Source organism: Osmerus eperlanus, chromosome 3, assembly GCF_963692335.1.
Source record: "Osmerus eperlanus chromosome 3, fOsmEpe2.1, whole genome shotgun sequence".
NCBI classification, from domain to species: domain Eukaryota; kingdom Metazoa; phylum Chordata; class Actinopteri; order Osmeriformes; family Osmeridae; genus Osmerus; species Osmerus eperlanus.
The window spans coordinates 17,057,601-17,078,238 of NC_085020.1; positions in this window are offsets into that span (position 1 = coordinate 17,057,601).

Genomic DNA, 20,638 nt, shown 5'->3' on the forward strand with positions numbered 1-20,638 from the left:
CCCCTGGAAATAACCCTAATAAGGCCAGTTTAAACCCCCAGCTTGCAACTGGTATCAAAGTCACAAGAGAGCAATTACTCTTTAGTCTGAATTAGCCAAAGACCAGAGGATTTTTTCCCCCTGTAATGCCAGGACTTTGGAGACTAATATAATTGAGTATCTTTTTGTGTGTGATTATTTATGATTAAAAAGAGTTAATGGAGAATCTGGAGGAGATATCAGGGAGACAAGGATTGTTTGATGCGGAGCAGTGTCGCACTGATCTCTCTGATTAATTGTGTCCGGAACAGCTAATGATTGCCTGTGATTGGGAGAGTTCGGGTTTGAAAGACAAAGACCCCCGAACTTTGAAAAGATTCTTTGAACAGAATCTGTGCTGTGAAGGAACATTGTGCTAAATAATGTCAGTCTGCACAGCACTGAAAGTTACATCAGTTGGAGTGCACTATATGTGGAGCATAAGAATGCAGTTATAAGCAGTAACCTCAAAACAATCTGAAGGTAAACACCTTCAATAGTCACAGCAACCTGGCCCCTATCAGTGTGTCAACATCTGTAAATCTACAATACAGCAAGGACATGTCCTCCCTGTTCCTCTGTATCTCAGAGACTACACATACAACAATCCCCAAGCCAAGCCTTATTTCCTGTCAGGAGAGAAAGGCCTCAGGGGTTACAGGTGGACCAAGGGGCTCTTTGCGTTATGTACAGGACAGTCCGAGTCTTAACAAACATCCCTGAAAACTAGTCCAAAAAGGAAGTCTCCCCAAGTTACCTTCAGTGTATATAATTCCATGATGGGTATTCCCCTGCAATTTCCCTGCATGCAGAAGTAGCTGTCTCACCATCTACATCCAATAATCTATCTATATCCAATTGGTTATACAATGGATTTCTGAGGGGGTTAACCTAGGGGACAAACTGTGTGCCGGTGAGCTGACAGTAGAAACTGTGTGTGTATACAGATATAGCTCATTACGTAAAAGGATCTGTGTGTGTTTAACAGATACCAAGTGCTTGTTTTCCTCCAATGGCAGCTCATTAATGAGTTTTGTGTGTGTGGAGGAATTAGGCCGGCAGTAGTCAAGAATCATGGGGCACATCAGTCTTGTTACTGATCTGATCCTGAACACAGACCTGACAGGGAGAAACATTCAGGTAACATGACAGGGAGCAAGCAGATCTCTCTTCTACATCCTCATCAACACTTGAAGCCAGAGAGTCCTCACATTGGACAATGGCTGTCAGTTCACGGTGCAGATAGAGAAGACTTCCATGAGAACATCAGTGTATCTTTCTATTCAGATATTTATCGTTGAACCGTGTTGTGTTCATGTGTGTCAGGATGACTCCGGATTTAATGAGATAGTGTTCAGGATAAAATAGGAACTGAATACATCAGGTGGATTTATATAAAATAACATATAAGGTAACTGTGCATATGTTACTTTAAAATTAAGAAAGTAATTAGGTTACATTTGAAAAATATTTACAGTATCTGAAGCTGCTAAACAGCCCCTCTAACTAGAATCAATAAATCCAACTGTTTAGAGGTTTCTGAGAATTGTTTCTTGAATATGTAGTATTTTTATTTGACTTCAACAGTGACCACAACGTTAAAAATATATTTTAGAAAATCATTCCAAATATACTGGTGAAGTAAAGACTGTTGTGTGTTGGTTATGATCAGACGCCTCATATCTTAAATCTGAATTGTTAGGATGTACTTTGGTGGTGGATAAATCATCTTTTAACTGCTGCAGAGCCTCACAAGCCAATACCAGATGCGATAAGATTAAGGTGGAAAATTTATTTTCTACCTGTTTCTTTCAGAAATTCTGCCTCACTGGTGACATCTTGAATAAAAAACGTATACAGTTAGTCATAAAACATCACAGCGTGGCTTACAAACGCAAACTCCTTAGACTTACAGCTCTCCAAAAGCCAGAGTTTCCTGTCCTAATCCCAGACTGAGAGCAGAGCAAACATGGACCAGGGGCAGATAAGGCTGAAGAGAGAGGAACAGAGAGAGATAGTGTGTAAGAGAGAGACACAGAAAGAACGAGAGAGCATAATCAGATATCATTAGAGCAGCATGTGATTTATGGTCTGTTTTCACGTTAAGCATGTTATGTGTACAATGACACCAGCTCGCTTTATTGCCAAATACCTGCCTGCTCACAATAAAACAAGTGTTCCATTTTTCCCTCTTCAAAGAATGCGGTCTGCTGCAGGGAAGGAAATACAATTACTGAACAATAATAATATTCTAAATGTTTGAGGGGGAGGGGGATGGCGGTAATAGGCACCCAGCCTGGTATTGTGGAGCCTGGCAGATTTACGCATGGCGCCTACTCTGCTATACAATCCTCCAGCTCATCTGGGCCTGGCTTCCTGTGTGTTATTACCTATCAAAAGGTTCATAGTTTTTATGAAGTTCTTTACAGAGCGTCGGACAAAGGCAGAAACTAGTTTAACGGCTTGCTAAGTCAAGGCATGGCCCCCACTAGATTCCAATAATTCTTTGAGAATGTCTGGAAATGGGAAACATATGTTCTTTGATGGCATCGTTCCTTTTATTATTAGTTTGTTTGGAATTAGGTCTTTGGCTGCATGATTCTGGGAGGCTTTCTCTCACTGTTATGGTCTGGATCTGACAAGAGAGATTGAGGGAACATTCTCATACTGTAGCTTCTCTCTGTCACCTGTTGTAATATGTACTGTAGGGCTAAATCATGTTTAGTATGACAGGAAGATGTGTGGTATGTGTAGAGTATGAGGTTAAAATGAAATACAGTATAACAGAACAGCAGACATTGGGCTAATACTAGTTTTACTTGCTCACAAGGAACTGGTTATAGTTTTAATGGAAATAATTTGTTTATTCTAGTGATTTACCAAAAGAAACTGTGTGCAAGATCCGCTGTCAGCAATATCATTGGTAAATGCACTACTATTTATTGTAAGCATTTTTTCAGAACTATAGATAGATGAATACATGCTATGCCATTCACAAAATAATGTTGTGAAAGGCAATTGATTTAAAGCATTTTTGTGTTTTATGTCACTGCGTTTTTTTAACATTACATTTTAACTATAGTAAGTTTAATATATTTAGTTGTTTTATCAAGATAATGATAATAATAATGAAATATGAATAATGATTATAATTATGCAATTAATGTAATACGAATAATGCCAAAGTAATCAAACTCCACTAGATAGAGTGGTTTATAATTATGTTTAAAAGAAAAAGCATTAGCAACAGGGTTGCATTTCATACATTTAAAATTAGGTGAGAAATGTACCTCTGTTCCATTATATTGGAAGAAGGCAGTGCATTCAATTGGGCGTCAACATCTCTGAAGGGAGTCTGTTGGCTGAGCGGTGAGGGAATCGGGCTAGTAATCCAAAGGTTGCCAGTTCGATTCCCGGTCATGCCAACTGACGTTGTGTCCTTGGGCAAGGCACTTCACCCTACTTGCCTCGGGGGAATGTCCCTGTACTTACTGTAAGTCGCTCTGGATAAGAGCGTCTGCTAAATGACTAAATGTAAATGTGTTTTAACAATAGGTTTGACTCCTGATGGACCATGGTGTCGTGGGGCTTTAATGGCTGTTCTTCCTATATCAGATAGCCATTTAAAGTGGCAGCGTGGTCATGAGCAATAAGGCATTGGTGATTGGTCCTGCTTTGGTTGGATTTATTTTAATTCTCTAATCCTGTAATGGGGGAGCTCTTTCTCTCCGCCTCGGTCCATCTGTGTACCTCTGGGCTGACAGGACCCAGCCATGGCCAGCCTGCAAGCTTGCCTCTCTGGAGAAGTTACAGGGCTACTAAGTGGCATTTGACTCCATAAGCTTCTGGGGGACCAAGATGAGGGGGGGTATTGTGGGGTTTGGGGGTGAGGGGCTAGGGAAGTAGGGAAGTAGGGGGGTAAAGGAGGTAGGGGGGTAGTGGGGTCGGGGGGTGGGCTGGGACCGAACAGACGAAACATTCAACCACAAATGTGCATCGCTCGGAGGGAGAAGTAGACTAATGGGGAAATTATTTATGAACTATTTGCAGTGCACCTGAAAATACCTCCAGTGAAATTATGTTTGGCAACCTGAACTGCTTTGAAGTCAATGGAGTGGCAATAAAAATTAGGGCTTCATTAGCGTACTGGGCCTTTCAAACTGAATTGGCCCAGTCTGGGAGGGTCAGGGGCAGTTAGGCTGCTCTCTACTCTCCTCCTCCACTTTCCTCCTCTCCCCTCTCATTCTCCTCCCCTTTTCTCCTCCTACCCTCTCCTCCTCGTCTCCCCTGTCCTCTCCTCTAATCCCTTCTCCTCTCCTTTCCTCTTCTGTTCCCCTACCCTCCTCCCTTTTCTCCCCTCTCTTACTTTCAGCTCATTCAGAGCTGGGCCGGCGGTCCAACACACATGGAAGCAATTTGCTTGATTCTCTGCTGGTTTTATGATTTTCCCCTTTAGTTTTTTTCTCTGGGCACTGCACTCCTTTTATGTTGCATTTAGGAAATTAACACTAACCGACAAATTACTTTGTAAATAAAGGGGGTACAGCTCCAGAATGTTGAAACCTGGAGTAGCCCAAGGGCCAGTGTTCTCCCGGCAACAAAGGAATCCTTGATAACTGTTTAGATATGCCGGCCCACAGCCAGTCTTTATTTGATCAAGTGGACATCATTTTTCAATTGAATTAAATGCAAAGCATTTATGTCCCTGGTGGGCTGAACTTGTGCAAAATGTCCACTCACAGAAGTAGAAAATAGTTAAAGAAAGAAAAAAAGATAGAAAGAAAGAAAGAAAGAGGGTTATTTGTAAAGTGTTTCCAGTTTTGGCCAAGAGCAGAAGAATCTCTTTTGCACAAAAAAAAACCTTAAAAGAAAGACTGTAATCCAGACTCACCAGATCTCCCATGGATGGTAATCTGTGGAGATGTAAACTAATTGAATAATCACTTACATTTGTAAATCGTATTATTGCAATATAAATTACTGTGGTGATTAAATTACTGATATTTATCTCCTAATAACTGAGGAGCTGATATTAACGGCATCAATCTCTCAAAACAATAAACATCTTATATGAAAGAAAGTGTTTGTCTGCGTCGTGACCAGATGGGGAGCTGTGCGGAGGAATGTGCATCATGAGGGTCTACATGGCCTCAGTTCTAACGATGGGAACTGCAAACTGTTGACTTTTTAAATGTAGTTGTTTTGGCCCATTAACCCTTTGTCTGACACAGAGAATAAACACTGGAGATGAGAAAATATGTTTTTTTGATTTCCGTGAACAATACTCCAGCCATTTACTTAACAGAGGATGTCATGTTATAAAAGTAAACAATAGTATATTTTATACTTTTTGAGTTAAATGCTTTCACAGTTATTTCCTTTATATATACACACAGACACAACTGCAGTCACATGTCCTCTATATTAAGATTAATCAAAAAATAAATTAATCTTTAAAATCTAAGAACCTTCCAGACCTAGGCTATTGCAAAAAAAAAAAAAGGAACTGAAACATCTACATGACCCAGACTTGGGAATACGTGTGTCTTTTAGGTTACTTACATACAATACCTAGTTTGCCTGTTGTAGTCTGAGTTAAAAAAAAATGTTGTTCTTTGAAGACAATTCCAAACTGGGAGTGTCTGTGAAGCTATTCTCTGCTGTTGACACTAATACTACAGAAGTTGCTATAAATTATGCAGAAGGAAAATGTATAAGTATTGACTTTAATAAGAGTTCTCTCCTACGAGCCAACGTTTGTACCTGTGGAAAAATCACTGGGGGGTATCCTCAGACACACACACACAGTTTCTTCTCACTTTTCACACTCCTTCGTCTCATGGCTAGCCGGGGGAAATAAAATGAAAGGAGAATAATTAAAATAATAATAAAGTCTGCTCTTGTTTGGGCTCCTTGTTGTCACAGTTACCTCCTGCATGTGATTACAGTGGAGGGATCTGCCGTGACTGTCGAGGAGAGTCTTAGTATCACGATGACTCTAAATGAAACCCTGCCCCTCCTTCTTGGGCTGCAATCTCCAACCCAAATGTCTGTATTCATCTCTCTTCCTCTCTCTCTGTACTAGCTCGCTCTCTCTTTCTCTCTCTAATTTATGATTCCATTAAGCGTTGGTGTTGACTACCCAGGTGCAAACAAGAGAACAACTCATGCACACACAAACACTAACACACTCCCGCACAGGTGTTTATGTAAACAGACACAAAGGCCCCATAGGTACTGTTTAGGTCTGGTATTATTTTTCACCTGTTCATCCATAACACCACCCCCCCCCCTCCCCCCGCACACACACACCTTGCATTGTCTATGACCTGCCCCAGGCTCAAGTTCAACATGCTGGGCCTGTCACATGCCCACTGTCTCCTCCTGCCGTCCATTGCCTGGCCCCTGGTGCCCTGTTTGTGAATGCTAACAGGCCTAGCCTTGCCGTGGGCCAGAGAAAGAGAGGGAGAGGAGAGATGGTAGGAGACAGAGGGAGATAGAAAGATAGAAAGAAAGCGGAGTTGGGGGCTGTTACTATAATCAAGTGGAGCGTGAGCCTAGCTTGCCCCCTCTGTTCAGACTGTCAGTTTGTTGAGGCCAGGCAAACACATGAACACACATGGGACAGGAGAACGCTATCCAGCCTGTTTGGTCATGCTGCACAGGGTAGCGTTTCTGGAACCTTCTTTCTAATATAAATAAACATAAAGACCCACCAATGTGTACATATTCAGTCATTCAAACACAGAGACAACTACAAACTTAACACACAAACACTGTGTAGAGTTTAGAGTCCTTCAGTACAAAACAGCTGTTCAGAATGAAGTCAGGCAGACACTTGTTGTCGTTGTGTTTTTCGTGGACTCTCTCAACCTGCCATGTGGTGCCCTTCCCTCAGGGAGGGAGCAGAGGAGGGCAGCTGACAGGGAGATTCTGTCGGAGGAAGTAACGCGCCTCTCTCCAAGCTCCCAACAATCGACATTCCTGGACCTGGTGAGAATGTGTCAGCAGAGGACAGGAGCTTCTGGAGGATAGACAGAAATCTGAGAACCCCTCCGTCCCCAAAAGTGGATCTCTTCAAAGAAAAATGCTTAGGTGGCCATGCCGACTGGGGGGGGGGGGGGGGGGGGGGTGTCTGTTAGGATGACATCAGATCCAGCAGCCTTGGAGACCAGTGTGTACGGGGAGACAAGATGGAGCTGTGTCATCGCAGGGCTAACCATGTGCTGAGTGAGGCTGCTCTCCGCTGACCCAGCCTGGCTCACCAGCCCACTGTACTCTAGCAAGGGGGCTTCTCAAAACATGCCACTTCAAAAGTGCTTCTTGCTTTGCTTTGGTTTGCCCGACTGAGCAACTGTGTGTTACACAGAATGGAGGCCTGCTGATGGAGTTAACAGCTGTGATATGACATCAGCCAGTGTTCTCAGTGTTTTCACTCACTGCAGCCATTTAGCTCTTAAAAGGTTCCATCAGTAGGACTGGGGCGAGCTGCGGAGTGTTGCTTTTCATCTCTTTGGCTCGGAGACCTGCCAGCTGTTCTGACAGCCCCGTAGTAACAGAGGGGAGAGGGAGAGGAAAGGAAGGTAGAGAGAGAGAGAGAAAAAGAGGGGGGGGGGCTTGTAACTCCTTGTCCTTACTGTATGCCCCTCATCCAGCATTAGCACACACACACATATAATCTCCTTTTTTTCTCTTTCTGTCTCTCACACACACAGTACTGGAGAACATGAGAGGTAAGGCCCTCTATCATCAATGCGTTGTCATGCCACTCAGACTAGAATATCTGAAACCAACTGGTCTACAACACTCTAACTCACCTGGGACATGACGGCTTCACGGGTCAAGCAACGTTTTCGCAACATTTCCTGAAGTTTGTTTTGACCTTAAGTACCTCAGCCGGGTACTTGTGAATGAATATTCCTCAGTGGTAGCGCGTTCAACGGTTCAGCCAACAGTCTCCGTTTCGCAAAGAGACGCAACTCTCCTAACTCTCTGAGCACACACTGTGATTTAACACAATAAATGCAGCTATAAAACCCCCCTCTTAGTTTTCTGTCCCAGTATCTTTCCACTGTGACACCCAGGGACCAATTGAGAGTGAAATGTATTTACACTGCTCGGTGGTACTGTATGTGTGCATGCGTGTGTTTGTGCGTGCCTGTGTGTCTGTGTGTATGCTAAATAGAAAGCACACATTGCCTGGAGTGAGCAAATCACCAGGGTGGAAGCAGGACTAGGAGGATGAATGCAAGCTGCGCTACAAAGCAGCTTAGCACGCTTAGCATGGGCTTGTTAGGACCGCCGTCGCTGCACGGGCTGCTGGGAGATGGAGTTGGGTTATTTGAACTGGTTGAGAGTGATGCTGAGTCTAGGGTATTGTGGGTATTCTGACGAAACACAGCGACATCGTGTAGTGGGCCTGGGAGCTGTCTGGTGGCTCTGCTTCACTGCTACACAGCCCCACACAGACATGATATCAGCTCCCTGAAGAGCAAAACACTCACTATGTGTGTCTGTACTGTGGGTCTTTAAACACACTCTGATTATTTCCATTTCCCAGTCTGTATATGCTTAGCTGTGTCCATTAGGCTGCATCCACGTGACCGCCGCACTCAAGTCAATCGCTAATCAACTATCAGTCAAAATGTGAATATTGTTTTGGCCAAAACAGTACCAAAAAAGAAAATAGAATAAAACTAAAAATGAAAGGTGTGTCAGCAATGTTGTGATGAAGGATAAAAGAGGGAGAAGGAAGCATGGAAAGGGGACGGTAAGGCAGGAATGGCTGGCATGGGTTAAGGATAGTTCCATCCAACATCCCTCAGATCCTAATCTCCAGTCACATTCCCCAGGAACACTGCACTATGACATAACTATCAGGCAGCTCCCCTGGTTCTGCCCTATCATGGCTAAGCACCTGTGGCAGGTTCTCACAACACCCTATCAGCCTGCTGACTTGAGAGGCCAGCCTAATCTCCTCTTTGTTTCCCTGCCAATCACCGCCCCCCCCCCCCCCTCCCCTCCCACCCGCCCGCCCCCCAGAGCAGGCCACCGGGACGTTCTTTCACCCTGCCGCAAAGCATCACACGCTCCCACGATGAACATGCTGAACATACTGTAGGAGACGCCCACCAAACAGAGACATCCGAAACATTCCTTGTTGCTTTTATTCTCCTCAGTCTCTCCAGCTACTTGATGTACTGAAGCGGGTCACACGAACACATAACATCCAATGCTCAGAGGATTCTTTTACGGTTTAAAGATACATTAGGATTACTAAGCTTAGCTGGTTATCTTCCAAGGTATTAAATGGCATGGACAACTGTTCTACAGTACCTAACTCTGTAACTAAGCTACAGAGAAATAGAAGTTAGAATAATGGTGAAGGTCTGTGTATGAACAATGACTTAAAGCATTGTTTTACAATAAAAACGAAATTTATCAGTGACTACTTTATAGTGTCCTGGATAACCGTGAACTGGCAGAATGCTTGTCACCCTGAAAGCCATGAGTGCCAGTGTGTGAAACATTGCCAGCTACAGTAGTTAGCTCAGCTCTCTTTTTTACACGGCTATCAGAATGAAAACGTGCTGAAAGCAGTCCAATGCTCTTCCTTATCCATCTCTACCTAAGCTACTTACCATTCCCCTGTCCCCTTTCTCTTCCCAGTAGCCCATTTCCCATATTCCTCTTCATCCTCATCGTTCTACCCCTGTCCTCTATCCTTTTCTACCTCTCCCTCAGCATCCATCTCATCTTCGCTTTGTCATCTCTGTTTGTCTTTGTCCTTGCTTTTTAGTAGACTTATTTTGTCTGCATCTGACCATCACACCAGCAGTCTCCCTCTGTTCCACTTTGATCTGGACAAAGTTTGGGAAATTCTGCATCTTGAAAACGTCTTGCCCAACCTGCCTCACAACCCCCCCCCCCCCCCAACCCCCCCAAAGGCCTTATGCTTCATTAGCCAACCTTTAACAGGGCAGCAACAATTAGGCCTGCCATCTTCTCTCTCTCTCTCTCTCTCTCTCTCTCTCTCTCTCTCTCTCTCTCTCTCTCTCTCTCTCTCTCTCTCCCTCTCTCTCTTCCCTCCACCATCCCAGCTCCACGCAGGCATCAACGCTAACTAATGATTGGCTAAAGTGAGCTGACAGCGTGCTCCAGACACGGCTGTAATTGAACACTAGCTCTAACAAGCCTTTGAACCAGTAGAAGAAGAAATATTTCATAAGCTTGATGCAATTTAGTGGGTGCAGATAATGAAAATAATGAATGCTCCCTTCACATTTTAACACGTAATTGACACCGTTTTTTGGAGGGTTCATTGCAAACAATAACAAGCGGAACGACAGACGCAGACAGCATATTACCATCGCAGGAGTTTGATCCGACGCTCCCCCTGCTTGTAGAGAAAGATTCTCTCCATTGTTTCCTGCCATTTTGTATCTCTTTACATCCTGACTATTTTTCAGCTGTTTTAACGAGATTGATGTCTCACTCTGAGAAACACCCTGTTCTCCACTGAGCACGGTGGCCCTTGACAAGCAGCTTATTAATGCATGGACAATGAACAATACAAGCATCGCTTTCTCCCCTGTAAAACAGAAATGGATAGAATTAATCATGTTAGCTGTCTGCATTTGTAAGTGCTCTGTCTGCTACACCACCAAATACAAGGTCTGTTTTTATCTTTCCTGTCCAGAAAAAACTTGCATGGTATGTGCTTTTATTTGTATTTTGTTTTATAATTTTTTTTTTTACCTTCATTCCTAAGTAATTCAACTATTTAAAAAGTACACACTGTAGTAATCAGGACCTTCTCAAAGGCAAACATTTGCTTTGTGAATTACCCACACTATCATAATAAGCCACCCCTTTACAAATAATATTTCAATGTCATTTGCTGGTGAATTTCCTCTTTTCAGTATTTTGAAAAGTGGGAACAGAAAGGGAAAAGTTTTATGCCACCGCTGTGGTCAAAATAAGGCTCAAAAGGCAGCAGAAAAAGTTGGACATCAAAGGACAGGATCCTATCAGAAGGTCCAGTAATCAGACAAATGTCACAGAGTCCACTAAATGAAAGGGTAAAATGATGAATTGGACCAAATTGCATTGAAAAAACAATCAAATATTAAAAAGAGGGTACATACATTTCTGGTGGACATCAAGGGGCCTGGAGCGTAATGGTCTGACTGAGATTCTCATCATTGGGCCCGTTTAGTGTAACAGTGATGAGAGCCATGTCACAGGCACCCTGCAACCTCATTACCCCTTGAGGAGGGGTGGGGGGGGGCAATATTTAGGCAAATCAGGTCATTAAGATGATATAGCTGGTGATAATAAGGTTCTTTTTGCTTGTTTGTTTTCTTATTTGGGCCATATTTACATGAGATTACATTGATGAACAAAAGAAGTCAAGCCCTGATGCTGATTGGGCTCCTGTCTTTGATTTGTGTTCAGCTGCTGTGCTCTGAACCCACCAGGGAGAGATGTGGTGTGCATTTTTTAATCTCCTTCTCTGTCTGTATTTTATATTATTACATTTTTCTTTGCATTTACAGGAATCTATGAAGCCCAAACCTGGCACAGTTAGACTTGTCTGAAGTAGGTTAGTGATCAAAAGTTGGTGGTTTTTGAAAAAGCTGAAAACTCGGAGGTTTTGAGCTTTAACCCGTACGTAGTGTGCTCACTCAGGAATGTATCTCAACCACAGTTGACATCCGCATCTAGTCACACAGTCCTTCCAAACAGTCAGCCAGCCAGCCATTCAGTCAAAGCATCAGTCAGTCAGTAGGTCAGTTAGCCTGTCAGTTAACTTGTCAGCTACCCAGGCAGTCATCATTGCTAATACAGCCAGCCAGCCGGTCAGTTAGTCAGTACTGTAAGTCAACCAGCCTCCTAAGCAGACAGACATGGGGGATCTATGAGGAAGTTAATTAAGAGCCTGTGTTGCTGACAGTAGACACAGGCAATCTGATCAAAGGGCAGTGCAGCGTTCACGCCAGGCACAGGGACGGACAGAAAACCACGGGCCACCTCTCACCTCACGTGCCACGGAGCAGCAGGTCAGGTGATTAACAGGAAGGGTCTCTGAGCTGTTTTTCTGTTTGCTGTGTACTGTCTCTGATCCCATCTTCACATCTTCTCCTCCTATTAACAGAGGGAAGAAGGCGGGAGTGGGAAAAAGAGAGAGAAAGAGAGATAGAGAGAGGGAGGGAGAGTGACATTGCTGCCCCCTACCTCACATACGGAAGAGGGAAGAGGGAAGAAAGATGGAATTAATTTGACAATGAATAAGCGACAGCCGTTACTGTCTTTTAATGCTGCACTCTCTCTCTCCCTTCTCCCCCTTCATCTCCCCCTTCTCTTTCTCTAATTGCGTGGTGGACAGTTCTGAGCACATTAGGGAATTGCACAGAGGAGCTGGCAGAGATGAACAGCCCCACAATGCTTTGTTGCTGGTTTATTTGCATGATAATTAGTTGGTGGCAGTGGATATTCTAATTTATTTATTACAAGCATAGGTAGAGCAAAGAGAGAAAGAGAGAGAGACTAGGTGGAGGTGGGGGGGGACTAACCACATGCATTCATTAAAATGATTAGAGGATCGGCTGAACTTTGCCTTGATGTGTTTATTGAATTAATAAGCAAATTGACAGATGACTGCGCTGTTCTTGTTGGAATTCACTTACCCATTCTCTCTCCTTTACCGCCTGTTAGGCAGACAGTATGGCACCTCAGTTCAGTAACAGTTAACAGTCTCAGTCCTCCATGCTTCTCACCTGGACTGAAGAGTCAAGTTTCAAGTGGGGGAAAGTGAAGCACAACACAACAACTAGAGTGGTGCAGAGAGAGGGCTAGTACCTGTTCCATCGCTCTGTGGGAGTGCCTGTCAAACTGATGGGGCAACAGTCTCTTTCTCTTCCCCTTCTCCTCATCCTCTTCCTCCTGTGGACTCATGAGCCAACATCTGCAGAACAGGGGGTGCTAGGGTGGTCCATAACAACAACTGCCCCCAACCCCGATGCCTCTCCTCTACCTACCTTGACAGCACATAGCAGTGAGAAAAAAAGGGAGAAAGAGAGGAGAAAGAGAGTCAGGGGGGGACAGTTGGGAGGGGTGGTGGGGTGAGGGGATGGGGTGATAGAGAACAAGAGGGGGGAGAGAGAAAGGTGGTGGTTTTGCAAAATTAAAAAGCCCTCCTTATTGTGCGCCTCCGTGTCGACCGTATTCCCCCTGCACCCGGACAGGGAACAAAGGGAACAATCTATTTCTCTGATAGAAGCCAACAGTTGGTAAGAGGTTTGAGATGAGTGCTGAGGAGGCTATTTGCCTAGAGAGCGCCCGAGGATGAGGCTCACTGGCCGGGCTGCGGCCTCCGAGATGGGCCTGTCAGCTGGCAGCCGGAGATAATTGCTTCCCATGGCAGGACCCCACCGGCACAGCAAAGAGCCGTGCAGCCATGGGAAGGTAGCACGGGAATCCATTTTCACAACAGCCTAATCATAATTGTTTTGTAAGGATGCGAATACTTGTTGCCAATCTATGCGAGGGCCAACCTCTGATTGACACTCATTGACCGGAGATGGAGGGATGGAGTGAGGGGGGAAAGGAGGGATGGAGGCATGGAGAGAGGGGATTGGAAATGTATGTGTTCCTACAGACTGGGCCTTGACTATCACAGTGTTTGTCACTCAAAGAGGCTGAGAAGAGGAGAGAGAGAAGAGAGACAGACAGACAGACACAGACAGTGAAAAAGCAAGGGAAGTACAGTATATTCCGGAAGAAAAAAGCCCTCTGCCTAACTGAGGACAGAGAGAGAAGGGAAGGAGGAGGAGAAAGAAACAGAGGAGGGGGGGATTGCAAATTAGGGCAGAACGAGCTATTCCTCCCACAATATTGCAAGAATTATGAGAATATCTCGTTTTTCATCTATCTTTATCAATACTATTTAATGTCTCAGGTGTGTTAACTCTCCCATTTACACACATCAATATAATAGTTTTAAAGTGCTTCTCTAGGGAGACATGTATATTTTATCTAGCATAAGCTGCAAGGAAGTATTGATCAACCCAATAATTGATAATGCCACGTTCAAACAGGCTACAGTGTATGTTCACTGAGGAGAAGATGCTCGTCATTGATTCTGTTCAACATCCACTTTATAATTCAACATCCATCATTCCAGGACATCTCCATCAGTGGAACTGTGCCCTCACAGTTCAGTTCAACCTGCTCCAATCAAACGTGAGGCCTAGTAGCCCATGAGGCCCCTATCACTCACCTGTCCATAGGTAATCGCTGCAGGTGTCAAGCACGGAATTGGATTTAAGGCCGGACAAGTTGTGGAGACGGTCTGTCGGCTGTCAGCTGGTCTCAGATGTCACTTTTGTCCAGTGTTAACATGCTAACACGCTAACCAGCTAAAGCTCTTCCACAGGGGGGTCCGAGGCTCTGGGCTAATCTCCAGTGTCACTCCATTCCCTGCTGCCAGCTCACAATCCGCTCCAAAGTACAGTAGAGCGTGTGGGGTGGAAGCTGCGTGAGAGAACGGCATGTGTTTGGAGATGGGTTGGGGGGGAGGGGGTTAGAGAGATGTGTTTATGTACGTGTGTGTGTGTTTACATGCGTGTGTGGGGGCATTCCTGCCACTGTCACAGTGAAATCGTATTATATGTAAGAGAGAGAGAGGGGGGGAGGGGGGGGGACTGGAGAGCAGGATGGAAAGAGAAAGAGTGAGTGGCAAAGAGATACATGCTGTATGTACTGTTTTACATGTACGTTCTGTTCAGTGGCCCGCTGGGTGAACGACTGGGGGATTGGAAGGGTGTTGCACAGGACAGATAACGCGTCCCTGAGAAGGTCGGTGGGGACAGATGCTTCCTGTGTGAAGGCGAACAGGAAGGAGATGTGGGAGGAGTGACAAAGGGGGGTTTGGTTTCACAGCTCAGCTAACTGCTTTTCACAGGGCCATTCAAATCAGCTGGGGCCTCATGTATAAACGTTGCGTACGCACAAAAAGCTTGCATACGCTGGTTTTCACGCACACTTTGTGATGTATAAAGATTTACTTGACGTGAGAATGTGCGGGCCGTCACGGAAAGTTTTGAGCAGACGTGAGAATGTGCGGACCGTCCGCAAAGTCTTGTCTGGCTCTGTAACGTGGCAAATTCTAACTGAAAAGTGCCGAAACTCACCAAACATTACAAAATAAAGTTTCCACTACTACGTTTATGACGTTGACTATTCAAAAAACATAAAAATAAAAGCTTGATCATTAATGTGGAAGATCACATCAAAATGCCAAAACCCAAAACGGGAAATGCTATATAGCCTTCTGTTTAATCCGCCACCACTTAATAACTTCTGTTAAACTTGAGGGTGTCAAACGAACGACAAAATCACTCAGGAAACGCATGTCAGGAGTCAGGTGGCTGAGCGGTTAGGGAATTGGGCTAGTAAACCGAAGGTTGCTGGTTCGATTCCTGACTGTGCAAAAATGAAGTTGTGTCCTTGGGCAAGGCACTTCACCCTACTTGCCTCGGGGAGAATGTCCCTGTACTTACTGTGAGTCGCTCTGGATAAGAGTGTCTGCTAAATGACTAAATGTAATGTCACGCTAACCCTATAGCTACCATGCTGTTACGATGCGCCACCACTCGTTTCTTCATTTAAAGTTTTACATCGGTCCATTTCTTTTTAATTTCTGCCATGGTCCGGTTCTCTGAACCCACATCATTTATGGCCCTATAATAATAATGGTGATTTTATTTGTAATGCACTTTACATTTACCTAATCTCAAAGTGCTACAGGTTAAAAACAAGAAAGGGAGAAAGTGGAAAACTGTCACAATTTGCGCCCTTTCTTGTTTTTAACCTGTAGCACTTTGAGATTTAGCTAAATGTAAAGTGCATTACAAATAAAACTAGAGAGGGTACAATTTCTGGGGAAATTGTAGGGTGTGCTTGCTTGCGTCGGTTGCACAGGGGTCCGTTTTTGAATGACATTTTTACAACTGATTTCTGTATATATATATATATACAGAAATATATATATATATATATATATTTTATATGAAAATGCATACTTATTATTTATAAAGATTACATAGATTTAAAAGCATATATTTGTTGCTGCTCATTTACAACTCAAAATACGAGTGAAGTGTAGAATGAAATAGATGTCTTCTCATTTCCCCTGCAAGAGGCAGCCTCATAGCTGAATCAAAACGAATAAATTTGGCAGAGCGGTGTAAAAATTGACCTAATCTCTATGACTTAAACGTCCTTTTAAGTTTTCCCTCCTCGTGATATTTTCAGGCATTTAGCCTACTCATTGCATTCATTCATTAATAAAGAACCCCCTTTGAAGATTATTCTACGACGTTACCGGCAGTAGAAGATGGAATCGCGATTCAAACAGTACCATCTGCTAACTGAAAATATGCCCCCAAAAACGTAAATAAGCTTGACATTTATTTAGTGGAAAATCGCTCATTGATAAAAAAGCTCACTGGTAGCGATCATTGTCAGTAATAACGCAAAATGCGATATAGCCCTGTGTGGAGAAGCTGCCCCGGTAAATTCTACTACGGTACAGTACTAGACTACTGCTGTGTTTGTCTTGGTAGCGATTGCGTTGGTTGAATTGGATTTAACGTTCCGTTGTACGGTTTAGGCTGAAATTAATTATTTTCATGAACAGATTGACAACGTTTAGGCTGTGGCAATGAAGTTCAGGTTAGTAGTTAGATAGACTTTTGATTTAAGTAAGGGGAGTGCCGAACATTTTCTGTCGCCGTTTGACTTCCTAAACAGCTGTGTACTGTAGATGTTTTTGTAGTGTGTCTCGCGTAAGCTACAGCGTTGCAGTGAGCTACACTGGTTTGAAACCACAGGTAATGGTAATTTCACCAACAAATCATTTACTAATGTCAGAATAAATCCTACAACGAAAATGTATATGTGAGGAATGTTTATTTTAACGATTGAAAACAGATACATCATAGACCACTGTAGTATGTGTTGCCCGGGCAACACAGGCTAATGTCATGATGCTAATACTTCAGTGAAATAGTAGACTACTGTTTCCGAAAGTAGATGTACTTCCTTAATAATATCAGCTTATACTGTACATTACACATCACAATTGTGTGTCATATCACAAAGTAAAATGAGTAAATAGTTATCACCCTGGCCTCTTTGCTTGTGGCGTTTCTGCAGCTGCCTTGCAGTAAAGCTATAGTTAGCCTAGCTATCCCCAAAGTTAACAGATGCGAAACGAATGATCTGCCAAGGGTAGTCACGCGTGTTTTTGTGACGTTAGTGACGTAGTGACGTTAGTAACGTCAGTGACTGTGGCTAGCAAATTAGCCACCGTTAGCTTCACTTTTCGCCACAAAAACTTAACTTAAGCCCAAACCATGCAACGGAACGTAAATTCCAATAGAAGCAACTCAATCGCTACCAAGACGAAACTGTTGACACCTACGTTGTCTATGTAGGCCAAATATTGACTGAGTTTTAGGGGGGCAAAAAGAATAATAAGAATAATAATAATATATATGTGAGAGAACAAAGGTTGTGCCCTTGCCGAAGGCAAAGCACACCCAATAAATATATATGTGAGAGAACAAAGGTTGTGCTCTCGCCGAAGGCTTGAGCACACCCAATCACTATTATTATTATAGGACCTATGGCTGGACCTAGGACATGATGTGGGTTCAGAGAACCGGACCATGGCAGAAATTAAGAAGAAATGGTCCGATGTAAAACTTTAAATGAAGAAACGAGTGGTGGCGCATCGTAACAGCATGGCAGCTATAGGGTTAGCGTGACATGCATTTCCTGAGTGATTTTGTCGTTCGTTTGACACGCTCAAGTTTAACAGAAGTTATTAAGTGGTGGCGGATTAAACAGACGGCTATATAGCATTTCCCGTTTTGGGTTTTGGCATTTTGATGTGATCATCCACATTAATGATCAAACTTTTATTTTTATGTTTTTTTGAATAGTCAACGTCATAAACGTAGTAGTGGAAACTTTATTTTGTAATGTTTGGTGAGTTTCGGCACTTTTCAGTTAGAATTTGCCACGTTACGGGAGTCAGGTGGCTGAGCGGTGAGGGAGTCGGGCTAGTAATCCGAAGGTTGCCAGTTCGATTCCCGGTCATGCAAACTGATGTTGTGTCCTTGGGCAAGACACTTCACCCTACTTGCCTTGGGGGAATGTCCCTGTATTTACTGTAAGTCGCTCTGGATAAGAGCGTCTGCTAAATGACTAAATGTAAATGTTACAGAGCCAGACAAGACTTTGCGGACGGTCCGCACATTCTCGTCTGCTCAAAAGTTTCCGTGACGGCCCGCACATAGTATTCTCACGTCAAGTAAATCTTTATACATCACACCGTGTGCGTGAAAACCGGCGTACGCAAGCTTTTTGTGCGTACGCAACGTTTATACATGAGGCCCCTGGTGTCTCGCATCTATACCACAAAGGAAGCAGTTGAACACAGAGGGCTGACAAGCATTCAACGTCCGTGTTCCATGACAAAATATTGAGACAAGGACCTACTTATGTCAATCGGCGTATAGTGGTTTTGATTGAGTTCATGTTGTGTACAATTTGGGTCGAGCACCCGATTTGAAACATATTGAAGATTGAAACATGAAAAGTCACAAATCTAAAAAAAACTAAAAACAAACATTCAAGACTGTAACCATGGTAACCTTAGCTGCCTAACGTTAGCTGCCATTTAGTATAATTTCTTAAATCTTGTCTTAGTTTATGAATATGAAGTAAATTGTGTAATTATTACATTTTCTGCCAACTACATTGTTATTTATTCATTTAAGTTATGCACTGTTTTTACAGTTTCCAAATGTATATAGTTGTATGTATATAGAATTTTAAATACTTTCTTTTTTTGCAGTCAGTGTTTTCCATTAACTGGTGATGTCGTGAATGATCTCAGAACGTGTGTGTGATAGTCTGTGTGCATGGACATGTGGACATATACCCTTCTGTCTTTGTGATCCAAACCAACCTTCTCCCGTTTACATTCACCGAAACCACTTGGGTGTGATCCTATCATTACCGCATAGCATGTGACCACGGACACCCCACTGAGGGAGTGTGTGTGTTCTCTCTAATGTCTGTATTCTATGTGTCACACTGGCAAGTAACGCTAACATCCATGGAATGGCAAAGTAATTGCTGAGGTAACCGAGCTGTTTGGGGATTGGTCAGGGTCAAGGGTGATGGATATTTTTCCTGGGGAAAATGACTGCCTTGGACATTTGCCTGCCTGCCTACCTACCTGGTTGGCTGGCTTCCTGCCTGCCTGCCTGCCTGCCTGGCCTTGAGGCATTCAAATTGACAGGTCTCATTATGTGCGAAGCCCCCAATATTCCCTGAGTATGGCCTGTCAGTCTTGCTCTGCCTGTCCATCTCTGCTCCCTCATCAGGCCTCACCTCTGCACACTCTTAACTCTCACACCGATGGCTGAACATGGTGCATGTGTGTTTGCGTGTGTGTGTATTAGACAGTCAAACCGGGCCTGTCTGCTGACAATCTGACAGGGGTCCCCTTGTAAACAAAGCACAACAACGAGTGCCATCTGATCTTACCCACAGCACAGTGCTGCAAATTAGAACAGTACTGGAGCACCCATCTCCCTCTATCAGACGCACACTTCAACACACACATAGACACACACACACATTGTTACCGTAGCGGAATCTTAAGTACCTTATGCAAACTGTGTGTTTGTTGGGGAGGCCCAGGCAGAGGCCTGACGAGTGTCTCATTATGGCAGCACAGCGTTGCACTCTGGGTAGCGCATAATCAAAGCCTGGGGGTACGTATTAATTATCCTTTAGAATAGTGATGAAATTTTAAAAAGGTTCTCCTTAAGGCTCACATCATGGGTAGATGAAACAAAGTGTGGCACAGCTTGCGCGCCGAGGCTCACATGTGTTTTTACATCTGTTCAGGATATTTCAATTTGATGCTCAACAAGCTGAAAGCCAGATTAAAGGATAATAATGTGTCATCCTCCACACAAACATCTCCAACCAGAGGGAGGCAAAGCACCTTGGCAGACAGACACCGTAGAGGCAGGCAAGCAGGGAGACAGGGAGGCAGGAATACAGGGAGACAGGGAGAATGGGATACATGGTGGGATACAGGGCGTCAGGGAGACAGGGAGGGAGACAGGGAGATAAGCAGACTGGGAGACAGGGAGACAGGAAGACAGGAAGGAAGGGAGACAGGAAGACAGAGAGACAGGGAGATAGGAAGACAGGGAAACAGGGAGGGAGACAGGGAGGGAGACAGGAAGACAGGGAGACAGGAAGACAGGAGGCTAGGGCAACAGGAAGACGGGGAAACAGGAAGACAGGGAAACAGGGAGACAGGGAGACAGGAATACAGGGAGACAGGAAGGCAGGGAGACAGGGAAACAGGGAGACAGGAAGACAGGGAAACTGGGAGACAGAAAGACAGGAAGGCAGGAGGGGAGATGGGAGGGAGACAGGAATTCAGGGAGACAGGAAGACAGGGGTACAGGGAGACAAGGGTACAGGGAGACAGGGAAGGAGACAGGGAGGCAGACAAGGATAA